Source organism: Mus musculus, chromosome 5 (assembly GCF_000001635.26).
Source record: "Mus musculus strain C57BL/6J chromosome 5, GRCm38.p6 C57BL/6J".
Classification (NCBI taxonomy): Eukaryota; Metazoa; Chordata; class Mammalia; order Rodentia; family Muridae; genus Mus; species Mus musculus.
In genome coordinates, this window is record NC_000071.6 from 35,641,544 (window position 1) to 35,651,840 (window position 10,297).

The following is a 10,297-nucleotide window of genomic DNA, read 5'->3' on the forward strand; positions in this document are numbered from 1 at the left end:
TGTCTGCATGTGATGGGGATTTGGGCATAGCTGATAACGTTTAGCGAAAGATGGAATGTCGCATAAGGTAAGGGCAGAAAGCAGGTGCAGTCCGTTTGGATGATTTTCTCAGTGCAACATGATGCAGATGTAGACAAAACACTGAGAAATCAAGATGCTGATAAAGGCAGAAGTATCCCATGTCTATGGACAGAAAGACAGCGTCATCAGAACATCAGCTTGCTCATCTTTACCTATAGGCTCAAGGTCAACCCAGCCCAGGCCCCACGTGGCTGTCTCAAAACAACAGTCAAGGTAGGCCTGCTCTCAGGTGGCAGACCCATTGTGTGCAGCACATGCTGTCACTTGTGCCATTATGAGCAATCCTACTTTTTTCCTTGCTGCTTATATGACTTTTGTGCTGTGAACATGTGTTACTTTTAACATTTGAGAGGAGCAGTAAATGTTTTTGAAGGGGGAAAAAATGCAGAAAGAACAGAAAGCAGGCCCAAGAGGGTCCAGGCAGATGATTTTAGCAGCTGAGTCTTTTCAGAGTGGCCTGGATGGGGCCCAGGAGTGTCACTGAGGCGGCTGCCACACGTCTCCTTCCTGGAGTCTGGCAGCCCCTCCTGTCCAGAGTTCTGACAGGGAGGTGGCCTGGGGTCCGGGCCCCTCTGTGATTCTCATCTGTGGAGATGGAAGGCCTGGGCAGCTTCCCATTTTCCATGGCTTAGATGGGTTGGGGGGATTATTTATCCAGCTGGGGTCCTTTATTTTAAAATGCTTATAAGATAAACGATGGAACAGGGATTGTTAAGAAATTCTACTGCAGCGTCTCAGAGTCAGGCCCCTGTCTGCAAGGCCGTCAGCAGGGAGGCCCGGGGTGTGTAGGAGCTCCTCCCACACTGCTCAGCCATCCAAGCCTGGATCTCCAGTGCCACCCCCCCCACCCCCCCCCCACCCCCAGGAAACACTTCTGATTGACTGAGCCCAGAAGGCTTACACGCTCCCTCGCACACCTCCACCTGCCCCGACCTGAGTTCCTGGGCTCCTCTTCCCTGGAAGGGAAGCCTGTGATGGAAGGGAAGTGGGCTGGACATGAGGTCAAGTGGCTTTTCTGTCACTTTCTGGTACTGGGACAGGCTTAGAGTAGACTCCCCAAAAGCTGACCAGGGACAAGATGATCTCAGGAAGCCCTGGTTGGGGAGAGAAGTGACAAGGGGTAGAAAGGTCCAGGCACAAACACTGTAGCAGGGTCTCTCTGGACACTGTGTGGGACATGCCTGTAGTGGCCACAGGAGACACAAGGAAGCTGCCTCTGTAGTTGTTCACCTGTAACAGAGAGCTATCATGGGCACAGCCTCCAGATCACAGGACATAGCCCAGGCTGGTCCTGTATCCATAGCTGGATGGGAAGAAGTGTATACAGGTGAGCTTGCACTGCAGGGGGGCACAGCAACCTAAGTCTTGCACCTGTGTCCTCTGGCCCCTCAGGAACACTGAGCTGTACCCAACATCCTGTAGAAAAGCAGCCTTTGATGAATGCCATGTGCTGAGGAGCCCAGGAATGGGTTGGTGAGTGAGGCCATCCTACTTTTCTCTTTAAGCCCAGAGCAGGGGTGGGGGAGTTTGAAGAAGAGTGTAGAGTTGGGGAGATCTGCGCCAGCTCCTCCCAGTCCTGGAAACAGCAAAGGCATCCATTCATTTATTCAGCATGGATTTATTGTCTTCTTCATCTGGCCATCCTCAAAGTAAAGCCAGCCCAAAGCTGGCAAAGGCCCCGAAGATCCAACTGTAGAGAGACGCCTCCCTGGAAGGTCAGAGCAGAGGACAGGTGGGGCCACTACGACTCCAGGGTTGGAATGCTATAGACTGAGGCTCACGTTTCAGCTCTGCTATCTTCGTGCCGTACCCTTGGGATAGTCCCTTTGCCTGGATGTGTCTCCTCTTTTGTAAGAATAAGAGACAAATATGGTTCCAGGGTCACTTGAGGATTTGATGACATCACGGACATCAGTGTTCAGTACAATGCCTTCCACATGTAAGTGGTCAACACAGGGGTTGCCACAGTAACCGTGGTTCGTTGGGCTCCTTGTGCCCAGAATTTGTGTCCCAAAGCAAAGAGTGCTAGATTACCATGCTGAAAGAAGCATCCAGAAGGTCCCAGAGGTGGGATTAAGAGTGGCTAGGGTATCCTGTATGTGTCAGCCTTGGCTTCCACTGCCGAAGTAAACATAGCTCTTAGGCTTCAGTGGGGATGTTTGGGCACAGCTGGTTGGCAGCTGAGTGTTTCATTCCCCAGTTGGGAGGAGAGGACCAGGCAGCTGCCACACCAGGTGTAGTCTCAGCTAGAAACACCCCTCGCCTAGTTGAGGCTGCAGGTATGAGGTGGCCAGAGTGGTCCACACAGAGCAGAGTGGGGTCCAGGTACCTGTCCAGTGCTCCGCAGTGGCTACAGCCTGCTCCAGCAAGGTGGCTGCAGGGACAGCCATGTGTAGGATGTGACTCCCCAAGCAGGAGTCAGAAGGGACGACCAGCTTCTCTAAAGTCACCCTCCCCTCCACAGAAACTAAGCCCAGCTGGGCAGGGGCCAGGTTAGCAGTTGGAGGTCACGGGTCTCCCACCGTCATGGTTCTTCATGCTTCCATGGACAGGTTTGTGATAGATTCAAGAAAAAGGGTTGCTAATCCCAAAAGAACGGGTGTAGAAAGCTTTGCAAGGCAAATAAGGCACTCCCAGCAGGCCTGTGATAGGCTAAGTGTCCCTTCAGAGCCCCACCTCCCTGCTGCAGACTGATAAGCCTTAGTTTAAAGTTGGACACTTTATTTTCCAGGCTCTGAACATGAGAACTCCCCCATGCCTTTCGCCTCCCACCAGGGTGACCATGGTATCAGGGGAGTGGGCAGAGAAGCCAGGAGTAGGGAGGGGGTGGGATAGGTATGGGGGGGTTCCTGCTTGCTGAAGTGAGTTTGTTTCAGACACTTCAATGCTGTTCCATAACTAAGTTAGTAGCCATCAACCATCGTATGAGGACCTTGCAGGACCTTTGGACCATCTTAAAATGGCAGTTCTAATAGATTTCAAAGACTTAACGCCTATACCCCCATGGGTGAGATTTATATACATCCTCTTTCCCTTTGTATCACTGCCCATTTTATAGACATGGACGTTAAAGACCAGAGGAGGGAATTTGTCCAGGATTTGAACTTAAATCTGTCATGGTTTGGATCTTCAATGTTCCCCCAAAAGTCCATGATCCCCAGGTTGTGGGAAATGGTAGAACCTTCAGGAATCAGAGCCTAGAGGCAGGAAATTAGGTTATTGGAGGTATGTCCTAGAAGAGGAAATTGAGACCCAGCCCCACCCCCTTCCTGGCCACCACAATGTAAACAATCTTTTCTTCATGCACTCCTGAGGTTCTATCGAATGCTCCCACGGGCCCAGTGCAACAGGGCCTACTGACATGAACTAGAACCTCCAAAATCATCCTCTCCCATCCCTGAAGCTGTCCGTATCATAACAGCAATGTTTCACAGCCACGAAAACCCCAATGCAGCTCCGAGTCTGTTCATGTCTCACATCCAATTCATTCTAACTCCAGCTCACACACCACTCTACAGAGCATCCTATGTGCCTGGCCCGGTTAGAGGTTTCCTCTGTTGGAGCAGAGGTTATACTGAGACAACGTTCCCACCAAATAGAGCCCTTACAACCAAAAATGGGGTATGGTCCTCTCAACTGTCCCTTGAGTCCAGGGTCCTGACAACTCCCTCAGGACAGGCTTGGTGTGTCGAGTCTGGGGGACAAGGCTGGGAAGAAGGAGGGGGTGAGTGTGGCCTTTCATTCTACTTAAAAGACACCAAGACCCAAGTGAGGGATGGGCCGTGCAAAGTGGAAGGAAGTCAGTCGTGGGTTCCAGGGTCAGAGTGACCTAGGCACTCATCTGAGGCACTTAAAGCATGTTGTCACGGGGCACTGCCAGACCTGGAGGCTTAGTCCACGCACATGGTCATGTTTCAAGCTGTGCCTCATCCCCTTATCATGAGCTCCAGACCCAAGACCAGGCCATGCGCACATGCCCTTATAAGATTGCTTATATTGACATCACACTTTGGCTGCACACTCCCCTGCCCTCGTGTTGTCTGCATAAAGGCTGGGCCAGGGTACCAGGAATAACTTCTTCTCCTCCTTAGAATTGTGATAGAAAACATAGAACACGAAATGTCTTAGTCACCATTTTAAAGGCCATGTTCAGCGACATTCCAGAGGACTTGCTGGGAGCATGTGGTCATCTCTTGGCTGGGAGAAGGAGAGGGAAATAAAAGAGAAACACACACACACACACACACACACACACACACACACAGAGAGAGAGAGAGAGAGAGAGAGAGAGAGAGAGAGAGAGAGAGAAAGAGAGAGAGAGAGAAAGAGAGAAATAGATGGGGTAGGGGTGGCAAGAGCCTCTAAGGATTTGTCCTACAACCTGCTTTCTCCAGCAGAGCACCATCTCCCAAAATGCCCCACCAGCTGGGGACCCAACATTCAGAACACAAGCATGTGGGGGACATTTCACAGCCAGACCGTGACAGGGTGAACGCACTGTGTGCCTGGCCAGCGCTTGTGTTCCCAGCCATCTGCCATGGATGCCTCTGCTGTTTCCAGGAAGTGGGTTTTGTGACTCTATCAGGGAATCTGTCAGCTGCTATGGAGAAAATTCAAGTATAGTTCATTCGTGGTTGATGTCCAGCCAATCAACAGATGTCTCTAAGCACCTGTGTGAGCCATGTCTGTGGTGCCTGCAGCGTGTGACTCTGAGCATCTGGAATATTTAGGGACATGGCATAGGTAGGGGTGTGTGTGCGTAGTTGTGTGTGTCTGTACATGGTGTGTGTGTGTGTGTGTGTGTGTGTGTGTGTGTGTGATATGTTGAGCACACATGCATGGCAGTTCTATGGAATCCAGAGGCAGCTTGTAGAGTCAGTTCTCCCCTTCTACCATATGGGTCCCAGGGATTAAACCCCGGTCACGAGGTGGAAAATACTTATACATGCTGGACCATCTTGCCAGTGCATTCTTTCTCCTCCTTTTAAATAACCTCTAAAGAAATATGAAAGCCACTGATGGCTCCTTGCATACCTGTCCTAAGAAAGGGGTTTGGGAACCATCTAAGGCAGGGTTCTCGGACAGGTCAGACTCAGGCGACAGGCAGCCTGTCAGGGAAAAAATGCCGGAGCAAACAGGCTCACAGAGTTCAAGAGGAGCATCGATCGGGCTTGGGGAGAAAAACTTCATCCCCTGCATGCCCGACAAAGGCACAGAGGGTCCAACAAGAACATCCTGGGCCCCTCCAGAGATGGAGGTGGGATGCTGTCTTCACAGCTGTGTCACTGCTGGTGTTACTGAATATGGGATCACAGCCTGTGCCCCAAACCAGGCTCAGCCGCTCATCACCAAGTCATAGAGTCAAAGTAATAGTGGAAACCAGAAAAAGGGAGATTTATTCAGTGTGGCCACAGGATAAAAAAGAGGATTGTCTTTGTCCTACTCCTAGGACCTAGGAGAAGTTTCCAGCCAAGGGAGCCACTGGACAAAGGCCAGGACTGGAAAAGAGCAACAGCTGGATTCTAGAATAAGACCAAGAGCCCTGCAGCTGTGTGAGAAAGGAGGGGTGACTGTAGGCAAGACAGAGAGCCTGTGATCAGGTAGCAAGTGAGCACTGCCCAGGTCATAGTGATTGGGCCAGGGTCACAGCCCAAGGCTCCTACTCTCCTCAGTTGGGTCTTATTCCAGAATTTTCATCTTTGGTCACCCATGTGACAGGGAGGAGATGATGAGTCCTGAGGGTCAGCTGCTGGTACAAGGCCACCCTGTGATCCTTACTGAGGAGGAATTTGTCATGTAGCCTTATGCCATGGCTAGCTACCCGAGAGATGGGCAGAACCTGGCCAGGTCACCTGGTGATCAGCTACCAGTTGATGTGTGACCTGGAGCAATTATCTTCCTCTCAGGGCCTCAGTTTCTCCCACATCCAGCAGGGTATTGGAAGGCAGGGTCTTGTGCTGGGTAGAGACTGTTTGTGAATGGAGTTCTGAGTTGGAGTGGATTGGCCTTGTGAACTCTCCTGTTTACAGCCCCATGAGACATACCGTGAAGGGTGGGTAGGAACTTAGCTGTTGGGGCTTCGTGGGAACCCAAAGGAGTTGCACAACGCTCTGGCAGCAGCTGGCTGACTCTGAAAAAAGTTGTTTTTCATGGAGTGCAGCTGCCTGTGCAGCTGAGGGTCATCCCACTTAGCTGGGAGTGGTTAGGGGCCACTCTCCCAAGGCTGGGAGAGCATGAGGCTGCTATGGCTACCTACACAGTGCCCTGGTGTGTGGGGATTGGCCCCTGGTATATGGCGAACCCTCTCTGAGAATCCCTGGCCATCTGTGGGGGTATGAGTTGTGTGACCATGACCTCCCTGAATACCATAGCTCAGAGCCGAAGGTTAATGGGTCAGAACCCAGATAGTCGGGCTCTCTTAGCTCAGAGACTCCACCTTCAGCCTTCCACATCATATAAGGTCAACCAGAGGCCAGAGAAGAGAGTGGGGTAGGAACATGAAGAGAGGAGACAGTTGGGAGCACTTTGGAGCTCAGACACCCCTGTGTGCCATTTCATTCAGGAAAATAATACTGACTTCACTTTACAGCTGGGGAAACTAAAGTAGCCACACCACCCTGGACTGGGGCAGGCTGGTGGGGAGGCCTAGGGGGACTTGTAGATCCAATGCTAGATCCAGTATGGATCCAGACAGACCCAGGTCAGCCCAGCTGGATGAATTGGTGACTGGAGGGGAGGTCTGTGAACCCCTGTATTTCAGCTGCTATGGGATGGAAAGGGGCCTAGGAAGGACGTCTGCCCCAGTAGGGGTGGAGCTGAACATTGAGTTAGTCAAGCTTCTGTCTATGTGGAAAGCACTAACACGTGGTATGAGCAGCAGAGTAAAGACCTGCTTCTGAAATGCTTGTGTGATATGCTCATGTCAGGGTCTTCACAGAAGCAAGCAGGATCTACTGGGCTTGGGCCAGTCATGTGGGGGCTGAAAGGCAGGCAGGCTAGGAAGGGCAGACACTGTGTGAACTGTACCAGGCACTGAAGGCAGATGGGGTCTTTCAGAAGATGGTAGTGGTGAGCATATAGGGACAAGGAGTGGACAGAAGCGGGTAGCCATTGGGTGACTAAGGCAGAATGTTGGTATAGCCATACTGTGGTAACCTATGCCTGCCACTCAAAGCTGAGAGAGTGGTAAGCAGATACCAGGCCCCCTCCTTACAAATTACTTGACACTTTCTAGTCCCTTCCTCCTGGGCACTGAGGCACACACCCACCGCTCCTTCTAGTTAGCCACACAGCACACAGCCACCCATCCTCCACAGCCACCCATCAAATTAGGACATCTGTCTCCGGAGGACTCCAGCAGGAGACACTGATGCTTTTCCCTGGGTGTTTGAGGCTGGGGAACAGCAGCCCTAGAGTGGGCCACTCAAAATGCCTGCAGTTTATTCTGGAGAAGGAGTTTGGATCATGCCTCTGCAGCCTCTGCTCTGTGCACAGGTTGAGCTAGAAGGTCTCAGGTCCTTCTGAACTCTATGGTACAGATCTGCATGTTGTAGATCACCATCTCCAACCCCCCCCAACACCAAGCCCTTCTGAGAATTTTCCCTTGGAAAATCTGGACTGTGTCTGCTTCCAGCCACTGTGGGATTGTGGGTAGGGTGTGTGAAAAGAAAAAAGATGTAGATAGATAGATAGATAAAATGGATGGATGGTGTGACGGTTTATATATCCTTGGACCAGGGAGTGGCACCATCTGAAGGTGTGGCCTTGTTGGAATAGGTGTAAGCCAGCCCCAATTAAATGTTGTTTTTATAAGACTTGCCTTGGTCATGGTGTCTGTTCACAGCAGTAAAACCCTAACTAAGACAGAAGTTGGTACCAGAAGTGGAGTATTGCTGTGATAGGCCTGACCATGCTTTTATTTGAAAGAATGTGGATTTTTGGACTTTGGATTTGGAACTCAGTGGAATGCTTTAAATGGGGCTTAATGGGCCATCCTAGTAAGAATATGGAAGACTTTGTTGCTGGGAGTAATTTGAACTGTGTTGACCTGGCCCAAGAGATTTCAAAGGAGAAGAATTTCAGTATGTGGCATAAAGACTGTTTTTGTGGTGTTTTGGTGAACAATGTGGCTACTTTTTACCCTTGTCTGAAAAGTCTGCCTGAAGCTAAGGTAAAGAGACTTGGATTAATTGCATTAATTGCATTGACAAAGGAAGTTTCAAAAAAGCCCAGCAGAGACTTTGTTCTCTGGTTAAGTCTCACAAAAAGAAGTTTGAACAAGCATAGCAAGCTTAGAAAGGCAAAATATAAAATATATGGTTTGAGTATTAAAGGAGTACCAGGAAGTGAAATGGAGCAAAATCTTGTGTTCTAGGAGATAACAGATTAAGGGAGTGGGACCTTGGGGCAAGATTCTACCCAGCTTAATTAGATCCAGGCATGGTGGTACACACCTTTAATCCCATGAGACAATCATGCTGATCTCTGCATTCAAGGTCAATCTACAGAGCAAGAACCAGGATAGCCAAGCTTAGGTAGTGAAGGATTTAGAAAACATAAAGCCAGTGTTAACAAGGGAATCATGTTCTAGATCCTGTAAGCAGCAGAACTTGGCAGCTTCAGCCATGTGGCTCTGGCTCTAGAGTTAAGAATGGAAGGAACTACTGGGACAATTGATGCTGGTTAGCTGGAGCTAAGATATTAGCAATGATTAAGAAGAGACCAGCATCACTGAGTTGAAATCTGGGAGTTGTTTTCTGGGAGCACAAAGAAGCTGTGTTCCAGAGATAGCCAAGGTTGTACCTCGTGCTGCAGCAGGACTTGGTAATGTATAAGAATCACCCAGGTGGTACTGGTTTTGAAGGCATGAAGGGGTCATGAAGAACAGCTGAGGCTTGGCACTGTGAGAGGTCATGGAAGGCCATTGGAGAAGGTATAGCCTCAGCTGTAGTTGATGGCCCAGGACTGAAAGGATCATGCAACAGATTTGAGGCTTGGCACCCTGAAGAGAGCCTATGAGAGGCTATTGGTGAAGCCTAGTTGGAGTGGAACACGCCAGTGTATTGGAGATGTCAGTACCATGGGATAATCACCAAGAACAGCAGCCATAGTGGAGTGGATCAACCTGAGCTTAGAGTGCTACAGAGGGCAGAGCTGGAGAAGTGATGCCAGCCCTTAGGAGGAGTCCAAAAGATAAAGTGGAATCCCAGACACTGAAACAAGAAGCTGTAACATTGAAATTGCCTTGGAGACTCAAAGATGTTAAAGATGCCAGAGCCATGGGATATATGCTAAGGAAAGCTGCTAACAGGGAGTGGAACCAGCCCAGGAGAAAGCAGTTTGTTGCACTCAACAAAGATGAAAAAGGAGTGGAGATCCGAAGACTGCTTTGATATCAGCCATGGAGATGCAGAGTTTGGAGTTTGCCCAGCTGTTTTCCTGCCTTGCTTTGGGGATTACAGTTAATTAAGTTGAATGAATCTCAGAAGAGACCTTGAACTTTGGACTTTTAACATTGTTGCGACTGCTGTAGACTATGAGGACTTTGAAAGTTGGACTAAATGCATTTTGCATTATGCTATGTTTAAGTATGGCCCCCATAGACTCATGTTTTTGAACAAGTCTATGGGGACCAGGGAGTGGAATGTGACGGTTTATATATCCTTGGACCAGGGAGTGGCACCATCTGAAGGTGTGGCCTTGTTGGAATAGGTGTGACCTGGTTGGAATGGGTGTGTCATTGTGGGTGTGGGTATAAGATCCTCACCCTAGTTGCCTGGAAGTCAGTCTTCCACTAGCAGCCTTTGGATGAAGACATAGAACTCTCAGCTCCTCCTGTACCATTCCTGCCTGGATACTCTCATACTCTCACCTTGATGATAATGGACTGAACTTCTGAACCTGTAAGCCAGCCCCAATTAAATGTTGTTTTTATAAGACTTGCCTTGGTCATGGTGCCTGTTCACAGCAGTAAAACCCTAACTAAGACAGAAGTGTAGATAGATAGATAGATAGGTAGATAGATAGATAGATGTAGATAGACAGACGGACAGACAGACGGTGGTAAGCAGAGGCAGAGCTCAGCCACATAGCCAAGTGTTCATGGAAGGGCTCAGGTACTCACTGGGAGCCAGTACCCTTTTAACTGCTTAGCAGGAATGACCTTGTTTCCCATAGCAACCAGGAGTTGGGTAGTGTCAGGAGTGTCAAGCTGGAT